Source organism: Chlorocebus sabaeus, chromosome 21 (genome assembly GCF_047675955.1).
Source record: "Chlorocebus sabaeus isolate Y175 chromosome 21, mChlSab1.0.hap1, whole genome shotgun sequence".
In the NCBI taxonomy this organism is placed as follows: domain Eukaryota; kingdom Metazoa; phylum Chordata; class Mammalia; order Primates; family Cercopithecidae; genus Chlorocebus; species Chlorocebus sabaeus.
Window position 1 is genome coordinate 104,108,397 of NC_132924.1, and position 27,775 is coordinate 104,136,171.

General features: G+C 43.3%; 1 protein-coding gene across 2 annotated transcripts in view; it reads left to right on the forward strand.

The window, feature by feature from the left end:
* The window catches only part of MKLN1 (muskelin 1), a 376,455-nt gene that overhangs the window by 12,149 nt on the left and 336,531 nt on the right, over positions 1-27,775 (forward strand). For both annotated transcript variants that reach the window (XM_073009344.1, XM_073009343.1), the window contains exon 2: positions 19,568-19,689. The gene's annotated coding sequence lies outside the window, so the exon portion shown is untranslated. The remainder of the gene's footprint in view (positions 1-19,567; positions 19,690-27,775) is intronic.

Genomic DNA, 27,775 nt, shown 5'->3' on the forward strand with positions numbered 1-27,775 from the left:
GGAAATAATTTAGGCCTTCCTTGCCCTACAGTCTCTGTCCCAGCTACTCAATTCTGCCATTGTAGTGCAAAGCAACCATAGACAAAATTTAAATGAGTGAACCTGGCCACATTCCAATAAAACAAATTTGAATTTCAAATAATTTTTATGTGTCATAAAATATCATTATTCTTTTCACGTTTTCCAATCATTTAAATATGTGACAGCCTGGGAAACAGCAAGACCTTGTCTCTATAAAATACAAATAAAAATAGCTGGGTGTGGTGCCTGTGCTGAGGCAGGTGGATCACGAGGTCAGAAATTCAAGACCAGCCTGGCCAACATGATGAAACCCCGTCTCTACTAAAAATACAAAAATTAGCCGGGCATGGTGGCAGGCACCTGTAATCCCAGCTACTTGGGAGGCTGAGGCAGGAGAATTGCTTGAACCTGGAAGGCAGAGGTTGCAGTAAGCCAAGATTGAGCCACTGCACTCCAGGCTGGGCAACAGAGTGAGACTCTGACTCAAAAAAAAAAAAAAAAAAAAATCTACTTTTTATATAGTACAGTACTGGGCATTATGGAGTTGAAGATAAAAGAGGATAGATAATTGATAGGTAGCAGACTGACAGATCTAGTGACTGATAAGTTCCATGAGAATTGTTCAGGTGTATCACAGTATCAATGTATAAATTCAGTCTTTTAAAGCAACGATAGGCAGTCAGACAAAACTAAGTTTAAATCTGAGCTCTTTTGCATCCCAGCTGCATGACCTTGGGGTGATTACATGCACCGTATAGGCTTCAGTTTCCTCTTTTTGAAATGGGGATAATAACACCTACCTCTCAAGGAGGTTGTGAGAATTAAATGAGATAATGTATGTAAATCAGCAGGTGTAGTACCTGGGAAATGGTAGACAGTGAGTAAATGGTAGCTGTTGTTGTAGCATTACAGCAATATGAAGGTAGGTAACTTATTCAAAAGAAGCACACAACCAAAGGCAAAGCAGAGTAACCTTGCAAGTCAAGAAGTCACGGACACATATAGAAGCCCGCAAATCTGGGGGCTGAACACCTGGCCGAGAACATTTGGCTGAAAATAAAAGCAGAAGTGACATTGTCACGGGAGCATAGAATAAGGCACCTGGCCAGTTGTCTTGCCTTTGTCTTCCCTAGCAACCAGCTGCTGGGTTGTCCGAGGAGCCTTACTTATAGGTCCAACCCCCACCCTCCCCAGTACTTAAACACTGGCTCAGACTGGAGAAAGTCAGCATTAGTATCGGCCCCACCATTGTGCTTCCTTTCAGCCAGGTCAGCCATGGGGCCTCAGACATCTGTAGCTCCCTCCTATTGTGCCTCTCCACCCCTCTGCCCAATATGGGCTTCCACCTTGGCCTCAACACCTCAGTCTCTGGTCCTCTTGCCTTGTATCCCAGTCTCCCTTTGGATGTGGGTCCCTGTCTTGAACCCCAGCCTACTTTACCATGATCCTGATGTCTTCTTTAGCTTAGCTCTGACCAGTCATCTTTTGCAGAGGGCGGTGTGCTGCTGCCTACACCCCTGCTGTGCTCTCCTCAAACCATGGGACACATGCGCCTTCCCCTTTATAGATAACCCACTGCTGGGGCAAAGCTAAACTGCTTGGCATTAACAGCTTCCTGAACTTTATGTGATTAAGAGATGCAAGGTTTTGCACAGGCCAGCTGCCCAAATACAGGCTGGTTTCTGTATTCAGAGCCCTGCCCCAGGGAGCATCCCCCTCCCCAGGTCTTGGCTTGTACCCTCTCTCCACTGGCTGTATGCAGTCACCTAGTCCTAGCGTGCCTTGTGATCCTGTTATGGCAACATCAGTAATGCTTTCCCAATACAAATGACAAAATTATTGGCACAGGGGCACGATATAGGGGTAATGGAGAACTTCAGCTTATCTGACATCTACTGACAGTCTCATTCTGCTGAAAAGTGATCGTCAAATAAAGTTGGCATGACTTAAATTTAAACTAATTGCTTACTGAAGAGGTACTATTTGATGCTTAATTCTAACCAGCTAAGAAAAATGTGTTGGCAAAGTGGAAGTGACAAACAACTTAAAATAAGTGACCAGGGTAGCTTTGAATTTGTAATAGCCAAAGAAGGCAATTCTGCACTTGTTAACCTGATATGAACAAGAGGAGCAAGTTAAGAGAAAATATGGACACAAGACTCCCCCTCTGGCCAGGAACTAGGAAATAAAGGGCAAGAGGAGTAATATGATTGGAAGTGTACATTTTTACAAAATCAGTGGTTTAAATGAAGAAAAGACGAGCATCTAAAAAAGATCAGGCTAGGCACTGTGGCTCACACCTGTAATCCCAACACTTTGAGAAGCCCAGGCAGGAAGATTCCTTGAGGTCAGGAGTTCGAGACCAGCCCAGGCAACAAAGTGAGACTCTGTCTCTGCAAAAAATAAAAAATCCAGAGGAAAAAAAAGATTATAAAGATCAATGTGGTTGTTCTGGAAGCGTTCAGTTAAGCTTGTACATTTAAAGGACATGTACAAAAGGCAGGAGAAGGGGTATATAACGAGGCTTCCTTCAAAAAGGAGGACTCAGATCCGTGAGACCCGTGAGAATAATGCCAGAAGGGCTAATGACCGGAGACAGCTGAGGTCTGGGAAAAGTATTGAAGACAATGAATTATGAACTTTTATTTTTGCTTATGTTTATAGTAAAGAATAATAATGAAGAAACGATAGTACTTTTGATTGGGGCAGAAGGTCATATGTGAGTAGTTAAGTGAAAAATAGAGTCATTTAACTATAGCATGTCCTAGATTCTAAGATACGGATATCTCCGCCATGTTTTTAATATTTCTAAAATGAGAATGTGGGTACATTTAACATGGCAGTGTTTTTTGGGAGGGCTCTCCAAGCAGCCATTAAATGGTGGTACATCCTACCGTATGTTGATTTTTTTTTTTTTTTGAGATGGAGTTTCCCTCTTGTCGCCTAGGCTGGAGTGCAGTGGCGCGATCTCGGCTCACTGCAACCTCCGCCTCCCAAGTTCAAGCAATTCTTCTGCCTCAGCCTTCCGAGTAGCTGGGGTTACAGGTGCGTGCCACCATGCCTAGCTAAATTTTGTATTTTTAGTAGAGATGGGGTTTCATCTCTACTAAATTCTCCTGCCTCGGCCTCCCAAAGTGCTGGGATTACAGGCGTGAGTCACTGCACCCATCCCGCATGTTGATCTTAGAATAGAAGAAATATGGCCGGGTGTGGTGGCTCACGCCTCTAATCTCAGCACTTTGGGAGGCTGAGGTGGGCGGTTCACCTAAGGTTGGTAGTTTGAGACCAGCCTGACCAACATGGAAAAACTCCGGCTCTACTAAAAATACAAAATTAGCCAGGCGTGGTGGTGCATGCCTATAATCCCAGCTACTCGGGAGGCTGAGGCAGGAGAATCGCTTGAGCCTGGGAGGCGGAGGTTGTGGTGAGCCAAGATCGTGCCATTGCACTCTAGCCTGGGCGACAAAAGCAAAACTCCATCTCAAAAAAAAAAAAAAAGAATAGAAGAAATATGGAATTGTTTTTCACTTAGTTTGCTGGTATCAATTGCACTCAGCAGATGAGGGGTCTTGGATCTTGGAAGTGGCATTGCAGCCAGTGACCACTAAAAGGTGGGAAAGAGTCAGAAAGGAGTTTGGAGGCCACATGCAGAGGCATATTATCTCATGGAGCACACAAAGGAGAGTGTGCAAGTGTGACTGAAGAACAGGAGTGCAGCAAATATTAGAGACAGGACAAGAAGAAGAAACTGATCAAAACCTTCTGAGAAGGGATAGAGAGAATCCATTGCTGGCCCACAGAAGCCAAGTCACTGAACATGTGTGTCACAGAGGAAGATGGAATGGAGACAGGGGATGGGTGTTGAAAAGGCCAGGCATGGCCAAGATGCAAGAAGGAATAAAGGAACTGCTGTGAAGATGCTCAGAACAGTGTCTAACATGTGGCCAGATGGGAATGACTTGCCCTGGGCAGGGCATTTTGAACTGTGCCTGGAGCATAAATATGTGTCTACCACTGTGTCCTGCCTTTTCTGAATCGATTAAATGATTGACTTAAAGCCCTGGGGCTCCAGGGTCCAACTATGTGGCTTCGATTAACCGCATAGAAGGCTCCTCGGGGAAGGTATTTAGATCACAATGTGGGTTTGGGATCACAGACCAGGAAAGACATTGTGAAATGGTATAAGCAAGATGCTGAGTATTTTTGTTTTTGTTTGCTTGTTTAATAAAGGACAGGAATGGTCCGAGTAAGTAACCAGGGAACAAGGGAGCCAAAAGCCAGAAATGTTACCAGAATCAATTCAGGGGAGAGTTGGAGCTGTGGTCTGTTTCTACTAGGTCTGTGGAACTCATGTTGAAGAAGGAGTTTAGAGAACCTATGGATCAGTTGGCTGTGGAGGAAATTGTTCCAACCCTATATGAGCAGGCCCCTAGAAACTGTGATGTGCCAAGTGGTCCCTATGCAGCTTGAACATAAAGAGAAGGGACTGAAGTATCACCTCTGATTTAAAAAAAATGGAAAAACATGTGGCCAAGAATGGAATACATTTCAGATGGATTAAACAGTTAAATGTGAAAAGTCACCCACATAATAGGGGTGATATGTGCTTAAAAGACGAGAGTAGTGTAAGCATTTTTTGACCTTGGAGTGGTAAAGGCCTTCATGAGCAAAAAAGCAATGGTTTATGGTTTATAAAAGAAAAACACTGTCCTTGAGAGGCTGAAGCAGGAGAATCACTTGAGTCCAGGAGTTTGAATCCAGCCTGGGCAACATAGCAAGACTTTGTCTCTAAAAGAGAAGAAAGAAAGAAAAACATTGATATATTTCATTACTTAGAACTTATAGCTTATGTAGATAAGACAGTAGCACAAACAAAATGAAAAGATATATAAGAAATTCTAGAAGATTTTTTTTTAATAGGGTCTTGTTCTGTTGCCTAGGCTGGAATGCAGTGGCACATTCATAGCTCACTGTAACCTTGAACTCCTGGGCTCAAGCAATCCTTCCAGGTAGCTAGGATAACAGGTGTGTGCCACCACGTCTGGATAATAATTTTTTTTAGAGATGGGTTCTCCCTATGTTGCCCAGCCTGGTCTCGAACTCCTGGACTCACGTGATCCTTCCCCCTTCAGTCTCCCAAGTAGCTAGGACCACAGGTATGTGCCACCACACCTATTTTTTTTTTTTTTTTTGGTAGAGACAGGATCTTGCTCTATTGCCCAAGCTAGAGATTCTAGGACTTTATGTATATGACAATCGATAGTGTCTTTAACATACATACAACTCATACACTTACAAGAAAAAGACAAGATCTCAAAAGAAGAACAGGTAAAGAACAACAAGAGGCAAAAAGGAAAAAAAGGAATTCAACTGGTCAATGAAAATGAAAATGGTCCAGTTTTATTATTAATTAATGAAAATGCAAATCAACGTAAAACCCAGATGCCTTTGCGCCTAGCAAATTGTAAGAACTTTAAAATGATATCTTACATGGATAAAGATTCAGGGAAGTAAGAACTCTCATACCATATTGGGAGTATAAATTGGTATAAGCCTTCTGAGAGCAATTTGGTACTGTGTGTTAAAAACCTTAACATACACAAATCACTTATTTAACACAGCAATTTCATCTTTAAGACTTCATCCTAAGAAAACAACTAGAGGTACTAAGAAAATTTAATGTAGAAGAATATTTAATGTAGCATTCTTTATAATATTGAATACTTAGAAATAGCAAATGTCCAAAAAGAGTTATTGCATAAATTTTGTGTATTCCCATGATGAAATCTATGTATCCAATAAAAAGCAGGTTATGGAAGATATCATGACATCAGAAAAGGCTGGTCATTTATTAATTAAAGACGGTCTCTCTCTGTCACCCAGGCTGGAGTACAGTGGCCTGATCACAGCTCACTGCAGCCTTGACCTCCTGGGCTCAAGTGATCCTCCTGACTCAGCCTCTGAATTAGCTGGAACTATAAGAATGTGCCACCATACCTTGTGAATTTTTTTAAACTTTTTTTAGAGACAGGGTCTTGCTGTGTTTTCCAGATTGGTCTCGAACTCCCAGCCTCAAGGGATCATCCTGCCTCGGCCTCCCAAAGTGCTGAGATTACAGGTGTGAGCCACCATGCCCAGCTAGGTTATTTATTTTTAAATATATTTTCTCAGAAAAAAGAAAGACTGAACGGAGAAAAATATTAACAGTGGCAATATTGTGGTAGTGGATTTATAATTGATTTTATTTTACGGGTGTGAGTTCTATAGTCTAAGTCCACTTCGATAGACATGCGTGTTCTTATAGTCTGGATTAAGAAGACATTTAAGATGAAATGGGAGCCAAGGTGAATGATGAAAGGATACATTTAAATTAGACAAAATTTAAATTTAGATGAGATTCAAATTTAAATGGGCTTCAAATCTTCTGATCCATATAAACGGTATCTAGGGATACAAAAGGAACTTCCAGGTGTGATTATAGACATGCTATGAGGAATCACTGAGGACAGAAGAAATACCATATGCCTCGGGTTGGGCAACTGTGCCAATTTTTAAAAGGGAAAATGGTGGATTCGAGAACCTACACCCTGATAAGCTTAGTTTGGTTAGGGAAAGAAAGTTGGTATCAACAAGAGCCAATCTGGGTTCACTGAAATTAAGTACTTCCAAGCCACTGTCATTTCCTTATCTTCCATGTGCTTTAAGTCACGTAATCCTCGTGCCAGACCTCTAAGGCAGATATTACTACCATTACCCCCATTTCAAAGAAGTGGAGCCTGAGGTCATAAATGTCAAGTGATTTGCCCAAGATCCTCTAGCTGGTTTAGTTTTTTCTGTAGATAATGTTAACAGGTAAGAAGATGACAGACATATTTGTCATACCTGTCATTGGATAGAGGTTTTCAAGGGATACTGGTGAACAATATAATAGTCGATGAAACAGTATTATTCAGTATTATTAGTAGATGAAATGTTTTATTATTACATTTATTACTGATGTATTATTAGTAGATAAAATGATTACACACACAAATATGGGTTGGATGAGGTAGCTCATGCCTATAATCCAAGCACTTTGAGATAGCTGAGGCAGGTGGATTGCTTGAGTCCAGGAGTCCTAAGACCAGCCTGGACAACATAGTAAGACCTGTCACTACAAAAATTACAAAAATTAGCTGGATATAGTGGCATGCAAGTAGACTCCCAGCTACTTGGGAAGCTGAGGTGGGAGGATTGCTTGAGTCCAGGAAGTTGAAGCTGCAGTGAGCTATAATCATGCCATTGCACTCCAGCCTGGGCAACAGAAGGAGACCCTGTCTCAAAAAAAGAAAAAATAAAAAGGTTGGGTACGGTGGCTCACACCTGTAATCTCAGGACTTTGGGAAGCCAAGATGGGAGGATTGCTTGAGCTCAAGAGTTTCAGACCAGCCTGGGAAATATAGTGAGACCTCACCTCTACTTTAAAAAAAAAAAAAAAATTAGCTGAGCCTGGTGGTGTGCACCTGTATTGCCAGCTACTTGGGAGGCTGAGGAGGGAGTACCCCTTGAGCCCAGGAGTTCAAGGATGCAGTGAGCTATGATCATGCCACTGCATCCAGCCTGAGCGATAATGCAAGACTGTGTCTCAAATTAAAAAGTGCAGATTAATACGACATTGTTTACCTGGAGGTTTCTAACCTGTAATAAAAACACCACTTCCCAAGTACTTATGTGCAAGGTTCTATGCAAAAACGCTTTCATTCATCATCTCAGTTAATCTTCCCCAGCAGCCGGAGAAACAGGTATTGTTATCCCCATTTTACAGATGAGCAAACCAAGGCTCAGGATGGTTTATGAACTTGCTTGTAATCACCAGATAGCTAGTAATTAGAAGAGCTCAGATGGGTCACAGAAAGTCTGGTTTCAGAAGCCACATGCTTAACTATTATACTAAAGTATCTTGTTTTGGTTATTGGCTCCTGTTATGCTCAAATTTTTTTTATTAAAAGATACATTAACCTGGAGCAATGATTTAAAAGGCATACTTCTGCTAAGGATTCAAAGTTGAGAGAATTAAGGAAAAGGAAGACAAGAAAACCAACATTTATTGAGAACTTACATCAGGTATTATACTGCCCTGGTTTCAGACTCAGGACCACTTCACAGTGCAGGTAGGATTAGCCTTATTTTCACTGATAAGCAGGTTGAGACTCAGAGAGATCACATGACATGTTCGAGGTCACTGGACTATGTAACAGAGCCAGAATTCGAATCCAGATCTGTCTGACTCTTAAACCTTTCCACTTTTTACGATTGGCTCATGAAAAGCAAATGTAAAAATACATAATAGTGGGAAAAAGTATAAAATCTTGCAATTGGCTTTTAAAAGTCAATTATGTAAATGTTAGATTTAGAAGACCTAGTATATCAACATTTCAAGTGCAAAGGATCTCAAGATTTGAGCTGATCCTAAAACACCACGAGTCAGTAGTGTGGCTGTCAGAACACTCATACAATCTCAGGTGGCATTCACAGAAGGACTGTGTCCTGGAAAAGGGAAAGAATGCGCCTACTGGTTTCTAACTGCTTATACCAGATGGAGAGAACTGTGATTAATTCTGAGTGCCACATTTTAAAAGGGACTTTGACAGACTAGGGTATGGTTATGCAGAGGAGAGCAGCCAGCTGGTAACAAAAGACACACACACATACGTACATATATCCATACATAACGACTGGATTATTTCGCAGAGGTGAAATGATTGGGAAAGCCCCAGAGGTGGCTGGAAACCATTCTCAGTTAGCTGGAGGGCTGTCGTATGGAAAGAAAGTCTTCTTATACTGTGTGTGTCTCCAGAGGACAGAGCTATAGTTGGAAGGAGGCAGATTTGGGCCAATAAATGAAAAACCAAAGGCCAGGCGTGGTGGCTCACGCCTGTAATCCCAGCACTTTGAGAGGCTGAGGTGGGTGGATCACAAGGTCAGGAGATCAACACCAGCCTGGCCAACATGGTAAAACCCCATCTCTACTAAAAATACAAAAATTAGCCAGGCATGGTGGTGGGTGCCTGTAGTCCCAGCTACTCGTGAGGCTGAGGCAGGAGAATGGCTTGAACCTGGGAGGCGGACGTTGCAGTGAGCCGAGACTGAGCCACTGCACACCAGCCTGGGTGACAGAGTAAGACTCTGTCTAAAAAAAGAAAGAAAGAAAGAAAGACCAGAGCATGACTGTACCTTGCATATATTTTTAGGCCCTGAAGTACCAAGCCTGATGCCCAACCAGTTGTCTTGTGGGGTAGTAGGCTCACTAGAGATTTTGAGCAGAAGATAGATGGCCACTTGTTGTACTCAGGACTCCCATTCCATAAAATAATTCCTACTCCTTGCCCAATTCCACCTTCTTTCCAGCCTTACCTGCTTCCCTCCTGGCCAACTTCAGAGGAGTCTTCACTCAAGCCACTCAAGATTGACTTCTTTTTTAAATTTAATTTTAATTTTTTTTTTTGAGACGGAGTCTCGCTGTGTCTCCCAGGCTGGAGTATAGTGGCGCGATCTCAGCTCACGGCAAGCATCGCCTCCCGGGTTCACACCATTCTCCTGCCTCAGCCTCCCGAGTAGCTGGGATTACAGGCATCTGCCACCATGCCTGGATAATTTTTTGTATTTTTAGTAGAGATGGGGTTTCACCGTGTTAGCCAGGATGGTCTCAATCTCCTGACCTCGTGATCCGTCCACCTCGGCCTCCCAAAGTGCTGGGATTACAGGCGTGAGCCACCGCGCCCAGCCTCTATTTTAAATTTTTTTACTAGATGAGGTCTCAGTATGTTGACCAGGCTGGTCTCAAACCCTGGGCTCAAGTGATCCTCCTGCCTCAGCCTTCCAAACTGCTGGGATTATAGGCAGGAGCCACTGAATCCAGCCCAGGCTGACTTCTATTTTCTTTTCTTTTTTTTTTTTTTTTTGAGACAAAGCTTCCCTCTTGTCAGCCAGGCTGGAGCGCAATCGTGCGATCTCGGCTCACTGCAACCTCCGCCTCCCAGGTTCAAGTGATTCTCCTGCCTTAGCCTCCTGAGAAGCTGGGATTACAGGCAACCACCACCAAGCCCAGCTAAGTTTTGTATTTTTAGTAGAGATGGGGCTTCACCGTGTTGGCCAGGCTGGTCTTGAACTCCTGACCTCAGTTGATCCACCTGCCTCGTCCTCCCAAAGTGCTGGAATTACAGGCATGAGCCACTGCACCTGGCCTGCTGACTTCTAATTCTCTAGAAACTGTGCTCATCAGGTCTTCTAATTACTAAGCCTTATCCCTGGTCCGACCCCAGAGAGAGCTGTTGATCATTTTCTCTGGGAAGGTCTCATGTCTCTTTCCTTGCAGACCTCCCTCTGTCTGACTCTCATGCCCCATCTTTGTTCCTTTCCAGTCTATTGCCAGGGTCCTTCTCCACTGACAACCGCCTCAGGCTGTTTTTCAGTGTTCTTTGCTTGGTCCTTCTCATTGTTTGTCTGCCCCCAAGATATCCTATTCATTATGAGGACAGAGCCACTGCTGGGCCCGGACTCATGAACCTGTGCATTCAGTACAGACCTCTTTCCTGATCTGCAGACATGTCATTCATTTGCACTGGACATCCCACAATTACTGTGAGCTTCATACCGTGCTCAGCATCGCCTCTGCACTTGTTCTCCTTCCCGCCTTTAGCTTAGTGTCATTGCACTTCAACCTCGACCCATCTCTCCTGCTCCCAAACCTCATTCTAATTGATAACTGTGTCCGCAGTGCTACTTCTAAATCCCCCTTGGACTTGTTACTACCCTTCACCCCACTGCTGCTATGGTGACTCAGACCTTAATCCCTTCTTTAGACTATTACGGTAGTCTTCTAATTGGCTTTCCTGGCTCAGTCTTCATCCTGCCACTAAAGTTTTTATTTTAATTTTTAAAAATATGAATGAGCACATCTTTCCACTCTTTAAGAAATGCTGATAGTTACTTACTGTCTTCAGTATCGAGTCCAGATTCCTTAGCTGTAATCAAGGTTCTTTGCAATACAGCCACAACATACCTTAGCATTGATTTCCAGCCCACATCAGACTTCTCTCTTTTCTTGGAACACAGTTTTCCCTCTCCACACCTTTGTGCCTGTTTTCATCCTATTCCTCTTATTAAAAAGCCACTCTTCTCTCCTTGCCAACTCATCTCCTCCTTCAGTGCTTCTAGGAAAAGAATCCACTTCCTTTTTCTTGTTTTTTGTTTGTTTTGAGATGGCATCTTGCTCTGTCGCCCAGGTTGGAGTGCAGTGCAGCGATCTCGGCTCATTGCAACCTCCGTCTCCCAGATTCAAGAGATTCTTCCGCCTTAGCCTCCCGAATAGCTGGGACTCCAGGCACCTGCCACCACGCCCAGCTAATTTTTGGATTTTTAGTAGAGACGGGATTTCGCCATGTTGGCCAGGCTGGTCTCAAACTCCTGACCTCAGGTGATCTGCCCTCCTCCTCCCAAAGTGCTGGGATTACAGGCGTGAGGCACTGCGCCTGGCCCCTCTTCCGCTTCCGTGCCAGGAGTTTAGGGACACATCAGAGTGAGAAATACAATATTTAAGGTAATGGACTGGATTGACAATTGCAGAGGGACAAGCCTAGTGGGGCTGCCAATATTCAGACACTGGGAAGGGCCCAGCCAAAGAGACTGGGAGGCAACAATGAGGTAGGAGGAAACCTAGTGAGGTGTGATGGAAGATAAGGGTAGAAAGTGTTTTATTAGAAGGGGGTGAACATTATGCCAAGAGGCTGCTGAGAGGAGTAAGATGAAGACTGTGAATTTGGATTTGATGTCATGGAGGTCATTGTGAGCTTCATCGGTATGTTTTCAGTGGAGTAATAGGGGCAAAAGGCTGACTGGATTGGCTTCAAGAGGTAGGCAGAAATGAGGAAGTAGATGCTTGTTGAATGGATAAAAGTCGGATGAATGAAGAAATAATGTCTTCGAGAGGATCCCATGATTAATCATGAACCAAAATAGATAAATGAGTTATTCTGAGTCTCTGAAAAACTCCCGAGTAAAAACAATGATGTGATTTCAGGGTGCAAAGCTTTGCATAAGTGACGAGGGAATTCAGGTGGGATTACTCAGGCAGTAGGGTGAGTCTAAGGAGGGTTGTTTATAAGCTCTGTTGTGCTTGCAATTTTATCTCCTCGTGGTCCCAGTTCATAAAGGCCTTCATGCAAGACTTCTCAGAGGGGGCCTGAAGGAAGAGCTGTCCCTGCAGGGACTTGGGTGTAGGATTTTGAGAGATTATTTTCAAACACCTCTTGCAGGTGTGTGGGGTTCCTGAGAATAAGCCTTTCAGGCTGACTCCCGCCCTTTTTGGGGGGTGAGCAGCACCAAGTCTGCCTAGTCAGGAAGAGGTGAATATGAAAAATCTGATCCATCCAACATAGTGTATTTGAAAATGCTATACTTCAAAATGTTTCTCTATAAAAATGTTATATTGAAATAATAATGGAGATGGACCAAGTGGTCGCCTAGATTTGATGAATAAGCAGGCTGTTCCTACTGGCTCCCCACTGGAGTACAACAGTAATGAAGTATGAAGAATACAAACCTGGGTAGACCAGGCCCAAACTTTGATTTTGTGTTGTTCCCTGTGTCATTTTCCTCAAATGGTCAAAGCTTCAAAAGGCATTTTGGTACCGATTCCATATAGAATGTGTTTTTACTTACATGACTGAGGACAATACATTTCCCTTCATAGAAGCATTTTTGGGGATGTCCAGGGCCCAGATTGTGAAACAGAACCAGCCATAAAGTAACTGAACAACTCCTGTTGTACCACATGTCCTGCCGTTCTCCAAATGCATCGTCTGCTCTCATTTGTTGGTGTCTTTGCCCATGCTGTTCCCTGGAACACCCAATGCCCTTCTTCCTGGCATGCTTAGTTCTAGGAGGACCTTCTACAGGAGGCCTTCTTTACCCACTCACACACAGAGCCTCAGACCACGTTTGCATGTTGTTCAATTGCCACACCTACCACAGTGAACTTCAATGGTTTTCTTTTCTGGATTTCCCATTGGACTGTGAGTTTCTTGAAGCTTGTGACTTTGTCTTAATTCTGGGGTTCCTAGGTTGTTTTATTTTTTTGCATGCCACCACAGCCAGCTAATTTTTTAAACTTGTTTGCATAGACGGGGTCTCCCTGTGTTGCCCAGGCTAGTCTTGAACTCCTGTGCTTAAGTGATCCCCTTCCAAAATGCAGGGGTTACAGGTGTGAGCCATCACACTTAGCCGTTATTCCTATTTCTATCCTGTGCATCTAGAATAGTGCCTGTACATTTTGAGCACATAATCGTGTTTGTTGAATAGTTGCATGAAGGCTGGAGAGTGTGGATGAATGAATGAATATAGAAAAGGATCAGAAAAATGTTACCCCCCTAATTGAAGCTAATAAAAGAAAAAGAGTGTCAATGACTTCACATATATGCAGAATTTGTACATATAATGTTTTTTTCCACATCCGATTGAGACAAGATTATTGCAACGTAATGCGTAGGGAAAGGGGAGTGATCCATCCAGTGACTTGTACTGTGTGTGACACAAGATTGTGGAATCATGCTGATGAACATCAGAGTTGGGTGGTAGGAATTGATTGGTTTAATTCTAGATTTGTGAGAGAGATGTGATCCGTGAAACACATGAGCATGTTTTTGTTTTTGAGACAGAGTCTTGCTCTGTTGCCGAGGCTGGTGTGCAGTGGCACGATCTCGGCTCACTGCCACCTCCGCCTCCTGGGTTCACGCAATTCTCCTACCTCAGCCTCCCAAGTAGCTGGGATTACGTGCATGCACCACCATACCCGGCTAATTTTCGTTCACGCAATTCTCCTACCTCAGCCTCCCAAGTAGCTAGGATTATGTGCATGCACCGCCATACCCGGCTAATTTTTGTATTTTTAGTAGAGATGGGGTTTCACCATGTTGGCCAGGCTGGTCTTGAACTCCTGATCTCAGGTGATCCACCTGCCTCGGCCTCCTAAAGTGCTGGGATTACAGGTGTGAGCCACTGCGCCTGGCCAGAACACATGAACGTTTTGGTCCTCGTCTTGTCTTTTTTCTTTTCTTTTCTTTTCTTTCTTTTTTCTTTCTTTCTTCTTTCCTTTCTTCCTTTCTTTTTTTTTTTTTTTTTTTTTGACGGAGTTTCGCTCTTGTTGTCTAGGCTGGGGTGCAATGGTGCAATGTCGGCTCACTGCAATCTCTGCCTCCCGGGTTCAAGTGAGTCTCCTGCCTCATCCTCCTGAGTAGCTGGGATTACAGGCATGTGCCACCACGCCCAGCTAATTTTGTATTTTTAGTAGAGACAAGGTTTCTCCACATTGGTCAGGCTGGTCTCTAACTCCCGACCTCAGGTGATCCACCTGCCTCCGCCTCTGCCTCCTGAAGTCCTGGGATTACAGGCGTGAGCCACTGCGCCTGGCTGGAACACAGGAACATTTTAGTCCTTGTTATTTCTTTTAAGCAAAATATTTTTTCCTTTAAAATGGAGCACAAGGTACATCTTAATAAATATGTTTATTTGAAGCATCATTTCATTAGTCATGGTTTTTAAATTTTTCATAAAAAAATTTAAAAACAAACCAGCTGTAACACCTCTGAAGTGGAAGTTACACTGAACCAGTCATTTCATTTCTAGGTGCCTTGGTCTCTTTCATGCATAATTTGTAAAATGATAATAGCCCTTACTAGTATTTACATTGTAAAAGTGTTGTTACTGTAAATTAGGTAGTCTAAAATGGGTTATGATGCCTTCTTTGAAAGACAAGCATTACACACAAATGAGGTATTATTATTTAGTTTTGCCTTTTCAAGCTCGTTAAATGAGAATTAGATGAAAACTCTGCTTTAAGCAATATTCAGTGGGTAAATGACTATTGACTTGAGTGAAATGAAAAAAAATTTCTTCAGCTGAAAACTCAGTTTGTGCAGCCTAGCCTGTCTGTGCACGGGCAGAAATAGTGTATTTATATGTGATGTTTACCAGTGTTCTTTATCTCCTGTCTGTGCTCTAATCACAAACTGAAGACAGTTAAGCCTTTCAGTTCAGTCGTTGTATGCGTTTTGGAAAACCTAAGTAATCTGGAATGATTACAACTTAGAAATAATGTTTCCACGAATCAAGTCATGCTGCTAGCTTTCTTACTGATTTAGGGCCTAAATTAACTGTGCCAGGCCTTCACTTCCACTCCTGGTTCTTAGGATGGGGGACCTATTCCTGCAGTGTTTCAGGTTAGTTACCACTAAGGCCTATGAGCACCTCATTAGCACCCCAACCAGGCCCAGGGCTTTCCTATCTTCTTCTTGGAAAACAGGGATAGGATGGCAGGAGAAGGGGTGTTGTGGAAATAAGATTTGAAGAATTGTCGATATCAGAAATTTCATGTGAAGGTCTGAGATCTGAAACAGTACCCTGGGATTCAGGGTAACAGAGAGCTGGTGGCGATGGACCCATCTGTACAGCATCACTGTTTGTGGCCTCTGTGTGGTCTATTGGCTCTAACCCATTTCTGGCCCCTGCTCTTGGATTCCACCCGTCCCTCCCCTCTCATTCAAACCCCTTCAGGTGTCCGTCCATTAGGCCTTGACTCACCTTCACTTCCCAGGGCCAACCTTCAGCATTGCTTGCAGTTATAGTCATCCGCTTTCCACCTGACCCATTTATTTTGGCTTCTGGATTTTGCTCCTAGGGAGGCCCCCTGCTTGGATAGCTGCCTGGCCAGCTGCAGAGCCAGCTGTTTGTTCCAGACTCCAAGGTGACTACACTCCTCTCCTCTCCCTCTGACTGGTCCCGATACATGGGCCATGACAAGAAGTGAGAGATAGTGACGGTGTGACAATTGTGTCAGAACAGATTCATCCCTCTGTAGGTCATCTCACCAGTGGACTGCTCAGAGTTCAGGTACACATTCACGCCTCACAGTGGGCCATGGACCAGGAAGTCTGTGTGGACCTCAGAGGCCTAGGGACAGGGGCAGGTGCAGAAGAAGAGTTAGGAGGAGGACACAAAAGGCTGATTTGGTTTGTTCTGCAGTTTTGGCCAAGACCAGTACTGGTTTTTGGGCTGCCGTTCAACACACAGGCCATGTCCTTCAAGAGCATTGGCATGAGGTCAGCTGAGCTGACCTAAGGGTCTAATGGCGGCCCACCTTCCTTAACCTTGGAAAGAAAGTTTAGGGATTATGTCTTCCATTTTCAAGGCAAACTTTTTGAAACAGGTGTCTGTGTCCATTGGTTCCATTTACTCCTCAACTCACTATGACCTGACTGCTGCCTCCCCGGACCCTGCTCCCTGCCAAACTGGTCAGATATCTCCATGGTTGTCACCCGTGGGTGCTTCTTAGTCTTTTTCTTGCTTGATCTCTTGATAGCATTTGCCTTTGTGGACCACAACCTACTCCTTGAAACATGCTTTTCCCTTGTTCTCTGGATACCTCACAATTCTTTTTCCCCTACCTCTCTGGCTATACCTTCTCACTCTTTTTTCCAGGGGTCCTTTCTCTGCTCATCTCATATAGCTTGGATATTTGTGTCCTCCAAACCTCATGTCGAAATTTCATCCCCAGCATTGGAGGTGGGGCCTGGTGGGAGGTGTCTGGATCATGGGGGTGTATCCCTCATGAATGGCTTGGTGCCTTTCTTGCTGTAACGAGTGAGTTCTCACCCTATTAGTTCACATGAACACTGATGTTTAAAAAGAGCAACACCTCCTCTTCTCACTCTTGCTCTCTCTCTGTGTGACATGTGACATGCCTGGTCCCCTTCACCTTCTGCCGTGAGTAAAAGCTTCCTGAGACCTTACCAGAAGCAGATGTGACTGCCATGCTTCTTGTACAGCCTGAAGAACTGTGAGCCAAATAAACCTCTTTTCTTTAGAAATTACCCAGCTTCAGGCATTCCTTTTAAGCAACACAGAATGAACTAACATACCATCCTTTTTTTTTTTTTTTTTAAGACAGAGTCTTGCTTTGTCACCCAGGCTGGAGGGCAGTGGCACGATCTCAGCTCACTGCAACCTCTGCCTCCCCAGTTCAAGTGATTCTTCTGCCTCAGCCTCCCTAGTAGCTGGGGCTACAGGCACCCGCCACCATGCCCAGCTAATTTTTCTGTTTGTATTTTTAGTAGAGATGGGGTTTCACCGTGTTAGCCAGGATGGTCTCCATCTCCTGACCTCGGGATCCGCCCGCCTCGGCCTCCCAAAGTGCTGGGATTACAGGCGTGAGCCACTGCACTGGACCCACACCATCCTTTATTTAAGCTTTGGTGTTATTCTGGCTTCTTTCTTTTTCTCTGCTCCTACACACCCTCCGAGGGCATCTCATTCATTGCTGTGAAGTCTCTTGTTGTCTGTCACATATGCATGACTCCTAAACACGTGTCCTCAGATTTCTAGATCAAAGTACTTCCTGTTGCTCTGAGTGTTCCCCCGTCATCACAAAACAAGCACGTCGAAGGCTGAACTCAGCACCTTCTCCCCAAAATCTCCTCAATTTCCTCTTCGTATTTTTGCTGTGTTAGTGAATGATATCCACTATCCACCCAGTTGTCCAAGTCTTAAACCTGATCTCCAGTCCGGACTTTTCTGTCTTCAAAACTCCAACATGTGGTTTGTACATTTCTCGTAATTTGGTGCTGCTCACCTTTCGAGTCTCATATCTGACCACTCTAAGACTCTCTAAACTACTTTTAGTACTCACATACTCAGCATGCATAATCATTCACATTCTTTCCAAGATCTGCGTACGTTGTGCCCTCCCCCTGAAACAGACTTCCCCACCTCTTTATTTGGTTAACTCCTTCACACCTTGTAAGTGTCTGTGTACAAGTTACTAGCTTCCAATTTTCCCTAAATCTGGGTTAGGTGACTTCCTAGGGCTCTCAGTACTTATCTCTTCATAACACGCTTCTTTATCACGGCTGACTTTGCTGTTTCTACCGTGCCCTCTCCTGTGAGGTTCCTGTAAGTGCTTATGGGGACCTTATTTTTTCTATCCACCTTTGTATTCCTAATGCCAACAAAGTATTTGTTATAAAAAACAAATGCTCAAGAAATGAATGAATGCGAATGTCAAAGGTATCATTGTGAAAATAGAAATTACATTTCTGGCTGGGTGTGGTGACTCACAACTGTAATCCCATCACTTTGGGAGGCCAGGGCAGCAGGGTTGCTGCAGCCGAGGAGTTTGAGACCAGCCTGGGCAACACGACAAGTCTCTCTCTACAAAAACAAAAAAAAGGCAGGGCACGGTGGGTCATGCCTGTAATCCCAACACTTTGGGAGGTCGAGGTGGGCACATCACCTGAGGTCAGGGGTTTGAAACCAGCCTGGCCAAAATGGTGAAACCCTGTCTCTACTAAAAATGCAAAAAAAAAAAAAACATTAGCTGGATGTGATGGTGTGTGCCTGTAATTCTAGCTACTCGGGAGGCTGAGGCAAGAGAATCACTTGAACTTGGGAGGTGGAGGTTGCAGTGAGCCAAGATCGCACCACTGTACTTCAGCCGGGGTGACAGAGCAAGACTCCATCTCAAAAAAAAAGAAAAAAAGAAAAAATTAAAATGATAATAATAATAAAAACAATTAACCAGGTGTGATGTGCACCTATAGTGCCAGTTAATCAGGGGGCTGAGATGGGAGGATCACTTGAACCCTGGAGGTCGAGGCTGCACTGAGCCATGATAGCACCACTGCACTCCAGCCTAGGCAACAGAGTGAGACCCCGTCTCAAAATAATAATAATTAATAAATAAAATTTCCAATCGGAGAAAGCAATTAGTATTTTACTCAACAAAGATTTGTCCAGTCCCTCAAACATTAAAGGGATTTATTTAAACATTAAAACTATTGCTGGGCATGGTGGTGCACACCTGTAGTCCCAGCTAGTTGGGAAGCTGAAGCAGGAGGATTCCATGAGCCCAGAAGATTGAGGCCAGCCTGGGCAACATAGTGAGACCCCATCTCTTTTTTAAAAAAGAGAAAACAAATTTAGAAGAACTCATCAACATTAGAATTGCAAGCAGAGGGGGCTAGGTACAGTGGCCTATTGCCTGTAATCCCAGCGCTTTGGGAGGTCAAGGCGGGTGGATCACTTGAGGTCAAGAGTTCAAGAACAGCCTGGCCAACATGGTGTATTTTTAGTAGAGACAGGGTTTCACCATTTTGGCCAGGCTGGTTTCAAACCCCTGACCTCAGGTAATATGCCCACCTTGACCTCCCAAAGTGTTGGGATTACAGGCATGAGCCACCGTGCTCTCCCTTTTTTTTGTTTTTGTAGTACAAAATATTTTGTACTGTATTAGCTAGATGTGGCGGTGCACGCCTGTAATCCCAGCTACTCAGGAGGCTGAGGCACGAGAATCCCTTGAACCTAGGAGGCAGAGGTTGCCATGAGCTGAGATCGCGCCACCACACTCCAGCCTGGACAACAGAGCAAGACTACGTCTCAAAAGAAAAAAAAAATTGCAAGCAGAGGGTAATTAATAGAGGTATACTTCACATCTGTCCCTTGTGGGCGTCTTTTCCAGAGTTCCATATCCAGACTCTCAAACCATGTTTTGGGATCATCCAAACATTCCGTCCTCCTGACTCCATAAACTATTGGATTCATAACCTGCTCCATACTTGAAAACATGGGGATTGGAATTCGGTAAGTGTTGATGTTTCATTTTTTCTCTCTTTAGTTGTCAACAATGGACCGTACCTGTAGAGTAATGCTTTTGTAATTCTTCTCTCTGGAGTCTTCATCAGAAGATGCGACTGGACTCCTGACTAGTCTAGTTGTTTTCACATTGTTTGAATGTGCTATGTGTACTGAGAAATGTTGTGAAGTCTTCTGAGGAGTTCCATCCTTTCACATTTTCTCCTCTGTTTCATGAGTATTTAAATTCTTTGGGCACAGTGGCTCATGCCTGTAATCCCAGCACTTTGGGAGGCTGAGGCGGGCAAATCACGAGGTCAGGAGTTCGAGACCAGCTGACCAACACGGTGAAACCCCATCTTTACTAAAAATACAAAAAATTGCTGGGCGTGGTGGCAGGTGCCCGTAATCTCACTACTCAGGAGGTTGAGGCAGGAGAATCGCTTGAACCCAGGAGGCGGAAGTTGCAGTGAGCTGAGATCGCACCACTGCATGCCAGCCCAGGCGACAGTATGAGACTCCATCTCAAAAAAAAAAAAAAAAAAAAAAAATTCTTTATCATTGCTCTGTTGATTTTTTCCTAAAGTGACTTTACATAGAGAAAAGTGGATTTTCAGCTGGGCACAGTAGCTCATGCCTGTAATCCCAGTGTTTTGGAAGGCCAAGGCAGGAGGATTGCTTGAGGCTGGAAATTCAAGATCAGCCTGGGCAACATAGCAAGACCCCATCTCTACAAAGATTTAAACATTATCTAGGACTACAGGTGGCATGTGCCTGTAGTCCCAGATACTTGGGAGGCTGAGGCAGGAGGATCACTTGAGCCCAGGAGTTCGAGGCTGCAGTGAGCCCTGATCACAACACTGTACTCTAGCCTAGGCAACAGAGCAAGACCTTATCTGAAAAAAATAAAAAATAAAAATAAAAGTGGATTTTGAGACTCAGAAAGACTTGCTCACCACTCATGGCCAGTTGAATAATGCAGGACATGAGTAGTTCAACCATACTCCAAAACCAACTCTGCTTTAGCCATACTGCCTATTGGCAACCCTATTCCATCCCCACTGTCAAATTTCTCTAGCTCCATAACTGCTTTTGTTTTTCTCTTTTTTTCTTTTTTTTTTGAGACCGAGTCTTGCTCTGTCACCCAGGCTGGAGTGCAGTGGTGTGATCTTGGCTCACTGAAAACTCTGCCTCCCGGGTTCACGCCATTGTTCTCCCTCAGCCTCCCGAGTAGCTGAGACTACAGGTGCCTGCCACCACGCCCGGCTAATTTTTTTTTTTTTTTTTTTTTTTTGTATTTTTAGTAGAGACAGGGTTTCACTGTGTTAGCCAGGATGGTCTCGCTCTCCTGACCTTCTAATCCGCCCTCCTAGGGCTCCTAAAGTGCTGGGATTACAGGCATGCGCCACCGCACCCGGCCTGCTTTTGTTTTTCATAACGCTTCTTTGTCTATTGTCTACCTCTCCTTCTAGAATGTAAGCATCATGAGGGCAGACAATTTTTTTGTTCAGCACTAGATTCTCAGCACTTGGAGTAGTAACTGGTACGCAGAAGGCACTCAGTAAATATTTTTTGATTGAATGAATAATGTATTTTTTAAGTTTTTCTTTTTAATTTTTATACTTTTTAAAATAGAGATGAGGTTTTGCTATGTTATTCAGGCTGGTCTTGAACTCCTGGCCTCAAGCAATCCTCCTGCCTTAGACTCCCAAAGTGTTAGGGTTACAAGCATGAGCCACCACACCTGGCCCTTGTTTTTCTTTGTTTGTTTCTTTCTTTCAAGAGGTTGATGTGGGTCAGGCACAGTGGTTCACGCCTGAAATCTCAGCACTTTGGGAGGTTGAGGCGGGTGGATCACCTGAGGTCAGGAGTTCGAGAGCAGCCTGACCAACATGGAGAAACCCAGTGTCTACTAAAAATACAAAATTAGCCAGGTGTGGTGGCACATGCCTGTAATCCCAGCTACTCAGGAGGCTGAGGCAGGAGAATCGCTTGAACCCAGTAGGCAGAGGTTGCAGTGAGCCGAGATCGTGCCATTGCACTCCAGTCTGGGCAACAAGAGTGAAACTCCGTCCCCACCCCACCCCCGCCCCCACCACACACACACACACACACACACACACACACACACACACACACACACACACAAGGGGCTGATGCACATTCAGATCTCTAGGGATCTAATGAAAGTCTGGTTTTTCCCTGAACACTTTTATCGATGACTAAGACAATAATACTAACGGCATGCTTAAAAAATTTACAGACGACACACACTAGAAAGAATAACAAATAGGTTGGAGGATACAATCAGATTCTCTCCCCGCCCCCAATCCTGACAAAATGTAATAATGAATCATATCAAACAATATAGAGTTTAATGGGTACCAATATAAAGTACTCAAAGATCCCCAAATTGAATTGTACAAGTACTGAGTGGGGGCGAGATGGCTTACAGCTACACACGGCAGGAAGATTTACAGTCTCCTGTTGATTGTACGAAGATGATGAGTCAACACAGTGGGATGTAGCTTTTTTAAAAATCAATCTTTTGTTGTATTAATAGAAATGTAATGTTCCAGAGGGGAACTAGTTCTCTAGTACTCACCAACGATCAGACCACATTTATTGTGTTTTATGAATTCTGGGCTTTAGACATTCGGATACATTGATCAACAAAGGGTTATATGAGAAAAATAAAAAGGATAATAAGAAATCTGCTGCACAGAGTTATCCAGAAATAACAAAAAGATCCAAGGGTGTATGTAGGTGTGTAGGGGGGTGGTGAAAACTAGCATATGTAGCTACCTTTCAAAGTTTGAGGTCTATCCGGCAGAGGAGAGATTTGGTTTCTTCTGGGTAATCCCAATGGCAGATTGAGGGCCAATGAGTGGAAGATGTAAGCATGTATATTTCAACCCATTAACACTGGTCAACTGCTAGATCTGCCTAGCAGCCAAATGACAACATTGGAGGTAGTAAATTCCCTGACCCTGGGGCCCAGAAGCGAGGCAGTCATACCCCATTCACTGGGTACATTTGTGATAGAAGTTCAAACACCCGAGTGAGGAAATGAGGAGAATAGATTTGTTTATAATAGCAAACACAAAGTGAGTGCGTACTGTATGGCAAGCACCATAATATGTGATTAACGTGGTTGTCATTTCTAATACATCAATCCCACTAGCTCATTTTACAGATGAGAAAGTGAGGCTTAGAGGGATTAAGCAATTTGTCCAAGAACTTACACCTTGGTACAAAGCAGATCTGGGATTTGAACCCAGGCAGTCAGATCGCAAACCTTAATTATTATTCTATAAGGATCCCAAGGTGGGTGTGGTGGTACACCTCTGTAGTCCCAGATACTGGGGAGGCTGAGGCAGGAGAATCACTAGAATTCAGGAGTTCAAGACTGCAGTGAGCTAGGATCATGCCACTGCACTCCAGCTTGGGCATCAGAGTGAGACCTTGTCTGTAAAATAAGTAAATCAAAATAAAAGTAAAGTATAAGGACTTTTACTTCTAGAAAGCCGTTCTTTCCCACCTTGAGATCCTATCACTCTAATGAAATAATCAAACTGAGGAGTTTGTCTCAAAGGGTGGATGATTCTATAGTACGTAGGTTCCCTCTATATGTAATATGCAGGAACTGTATTAGTCTGGCCATTTGCCACTTGGGCATACTAGATGGAGCCCCCCATAGGATCTGGCAGAGTAGGTGCTTGCTAATTATTTATTAAGTGAAAAGAATGAACAAATGCTACAAATACAACACTGGCGGGATCTGAAATGACAGAATCTCAATATATTGTGCCTGAAGAAAAGCACATTTCTGGGTAGTCTACTGAGGACCCTCAGCAAAAGTGATAATCCATCATTCCCAGCAAAGGCCTTGAGAATTCCTATGCAATTGTTGGAACGATATTCATTTAAACAAATATTTATTGAGTACCGGCCCTGTCCCAGTTATGTCCAATGTGTGAAGGGTGCAGAGGTGAATCGGAGGATGTGCTGTCGGTGGGGGAGAAGACTGGTGGGCAAATTCTTACAGTACCTTGCGACAAGTGCTATAGCAGTTGCATGTATGTTTTTTAAGTATGATGGAAGCAAAGAACAGAAAGGAACTAATTCTGCTAGGTTGAAGGAGTCATCTGATACTTGATTATGTTTTATTTATTTATTTACTTACTTTTATTTATTATTCTTTTTTTTTTTTTTGAGATGGGATCTCCCTCTGTTGCCCAGGCTGGAGTGCAGTGGCTTGATCTCAGCAACCTCTGCCTCCTGGGTTCAAGTGATTCTCCTCCCTCAGCCTCCCAAGGAGCTGGGATTACAGGTGCCTGCCACCATGCCCAGCTATTTTTTTTTTGTTTTTAGTAGAGATGGGGTTTCACCATGTCAGGCTGGTCTCGAACTCCTGACCTCAGGTGATCCACCCGCCTCGACCTCCCAAAGGGCTGGGATTATAGGTGTGAGCCACCGCCCCCAGCCATTGATTATGTCTTAAAAATAGCTTCCATGTATGTGTTACTTGAGTTTATTCAGTCTTCATAAAGACCATGTGAGATCGTGACCCCTTCTTGTACAGAAGATGAAATAGAGTCTTACGGAGCTTAGGTGAGCTCCCCAGGGTCACATAGCTGGTAAAAATAATTGCCCACATTGATTGAGTGCTTAGAATATCTGCAACTCTGTTCTAAGCCATCTTAAGACATTTAATCCTCTAAGGTAGTTATTGGTATCATCGTCATTTTACAAATAAGAAAACCGAGTCACAAGATTTAAGAGTCTTGCCTATAGTCACATAGCTAGAAAGTGGAAAACCAGGATTTCCACCCACACTGTCTAACTTTAGCAGGCAGACACTGATCCACTGCACTAAATTGCCTTGTCTAGTCCCCCAAAGAGCTGGAACTGACACACTTGGACTCTGATTCCGAGTTCAGTTCTCTTTCAAGTGACCTTGCTCATTAGCAGATATTGCATCCAAATGAGAAGAAATGGTCATGTGGATACAAGGAGGCTGTGTAGTACCTGCATCCGTGGTATGGTGGTATGGTGGGAGGGCTATGGTGAAGTCTGTAACGTGCATGAACTTAACCACTGACAAGCATTATGCACAAGCTTTAGATTTTCTGTGTTGTAGGTATCCAGGGTTTTTTCAGGGCAGTCAGAATTTTTTCTTTTTGAGACAGAGTCTCGCTCTGTTGCCTAGGCTGGAGTGCAGTGGCGTGATCATGGCTCACTATAACCTGGAACTCTTGGGCTTAAGTGATCCTCCCACCTCAGTTTCTCGAAGAGCCAGAATTACAGGTATGAACTACCACATCTGCAGAATTTGGCCTGTTCTCCAGGTCAGCATCCTGGGCTCTATGGACTATGACTTGTTACTCATAGGAACTAGCCACCAACACTTACCCTGCAGCCTTTTGGCTGGTTTAAATTTTTCTAAAAAGAAGACATAAACCATTAAGAATGAAACAAGTTAAATTCAATACCTGTATATTAGCAAGAATGGAATACAGAAATGGAGAAATAAAGCACATAATTGTTTAAATTGCCCAGCTTTCTCTCTATAATAAAAATTATTGGATTGAAACACAGTTCAGGGTTGGACACGGTGACTCATGACTGTACTCCCAACACTTTGGGAGGTCAAGGTGGGAGGATTACTTGAGCCCAGGGGTTTGAGACCAGCCTGGGCAACATAGCAAGACCCCATCTCTAAAAATTTTTTAAATTAGCCAGGCGTGGTGGTGCACAGCTGTAGTCCCAGTTACTTGGGAGGCTGAAGTAGGAGAATCACTTGAACCAAGGAGGTAGAGGCTGCAGTGAGCCATGATTGCACAACTACACTCCAGCTTGGGTGACACAGTAAGACCCAGTCTCCAAAGAAAAAAGAAGAAAGAGAAAAATAGTTCAGTCTAATATTATTGTGTCTTAACAATTAAGTTGGTCTGGCTCTGTGGCAAATCTGAGAAAGAATTGGTTTTTAAAACGAATAAAGGAGATTCCTTCCTTTTTAATAATTACTACTTACATTAATGTGGACGTGACCTATATGATTGAAGATATTGTGTCTTTAAAATTGACATCTCTCAGAATTTTTGGAGATTTGGTCATTTTAAAATCAGCTGCAGGCTCGGATTTCTGTGGCAGGCGGTGGGGCAGAAAATTCAGTGTTGTTTGGTATTCAATGCAGGTGGGGTTTTGGTATTGCTTGGTTTTTAGTGTTTTGTTTTGTCATTTATGGAGATTTAGTAGATTCGACTGATTATCTTGGCCTTTGTGTTTGTGGATTTCCATTTTCTTGGCTTCAGTTCCTTGGAAACGTTTGTTTTGATGGTGGCAGGAGAGCTGGTTTAGTCATGTTTTATTTTTGTTGTTCCTATTTATTTCTAATATCCTTTAGTTCAAGTCCACTTACAAAGTATCATGTAACCTGTCTTTATGTCTCCACAAATGAAATGTTCCTAGTAGTAACTCTAGTGTAGCCTTATAGGAATAGTTAATTTGATGCCCAGTTGATGCCCATTGAGATGGTTCTGTAGTATTAGAACAAGGGTATGGTTTGGAAATTATGCCTGAAATTTATAATTGGCTATGGCATTTAGCAAATGAAATTTCAAGTGTCTTAGATCAACAAGTAGCCATATTCATATAAACATATTTTCCTTTTCATCTCTGAGTCAACAAAAGTTGGAAAATTCTTTTCTCACATATTCCATTCTTCAACTAAACCTGTCCCAAGGTAAATTACTTTTAAAAAACCACATCCCAAACAAACAGTTTTTCATGAAGCTATGAGTACATGAATAGAGTAGGCCCCACTGGCATTTGGGATGTACGAGTAATTAGAACTCTCAGTTTTTCAACATGTAATTTACTACAGTTGAGGTTTTTAATTCTTAACTTTGAGTCCGTTGGGATGAAACAAGTGACCCTTGCTGGAAATATGTCAAGAATCAACTTTCTCAGGTTGACCTTTAGTTTGCTGGTCATCACATTCAAACACTTGTGTATTCCCAGGCTTGAAGATGTTGGAACCTTCCTAAGTTTGTTAAAAGATCAAGGCAGAAGGGTAGCGCTGCTTTGCTGCTGTGAAGAACAGACTTCCCTCTTCCTTCTCCTTTTAGTTGGTTTCTGCATGAGAGAGAGCATGCTCCACCTCAGCGGGCCCCGTCTTTCCTCCGATAGTTACCTTGTACCTCTTGTTTTTGCAACGAGGCAGATGTCTATCATCCTTTGAACTGATTTGATATCCTTTCTAGTACAAGGCCCAGTACTAGGCACCAAGGGCTGTTACAAATGCTCTCAGTCACCATTGTTCATAACTGAAAAGTGGCAACAAAATCTGGAATAACTCAATGACTGTATGATCTTGTGCGAGCAACTTAATCTCTCTCTAAAATAACGATTTCAAGCGTGGGCAACATGGCAAAACCCTGTCTCTACAAAAAATAAAAAAATTAGCTGAGTGTGGTGGTATGCACCTGTAGTCCCAGCTACTAAGGAGGCTGAAGTGGAAGGATCCCTTGAGCCCAGGAGGTCGAGACTGCAGTGAGCTATGATGGCACCACTGCACTCCAGCCTGGGTGACAGATCAAGACCCTGTCTCGAACAAACAAACCAAAAATAATAAAATAGCTATTTCACAAATAGCTTGGGATTATATATGAAAATACTTAGCACAAAGCTTGGAACATAGTTGCAAGTGTAAATTGAATTTATGTGCAGTATATAATAATCCATGGAAACTCAAATGGACAGATGGACCCAAATCAAAATTGTCTGCCTCTAGCCATTTGTTAAATCAAAGTTTCGCTTTCAAATGAATAACTACATCTACCTATGATTTTGCTTTAAAGTCTACATTCAGAGTAAAAAAGTACTTCCATGATAATCTGTTCATAGATTTCGTGACAGGAGCTGACAAGGGTTTATTCAGGAGAAAATGACATGTGACCAAGCAGAAGGAGGAAGATTAGATAAATAAAATGTCTATTTCAAAATAAATGAAGAAGGGACAATTATCTGATAATAGAACATTCAGATGGTCATATAATTATAAAATATACTTGTTTTTGTAAGTTGGTTT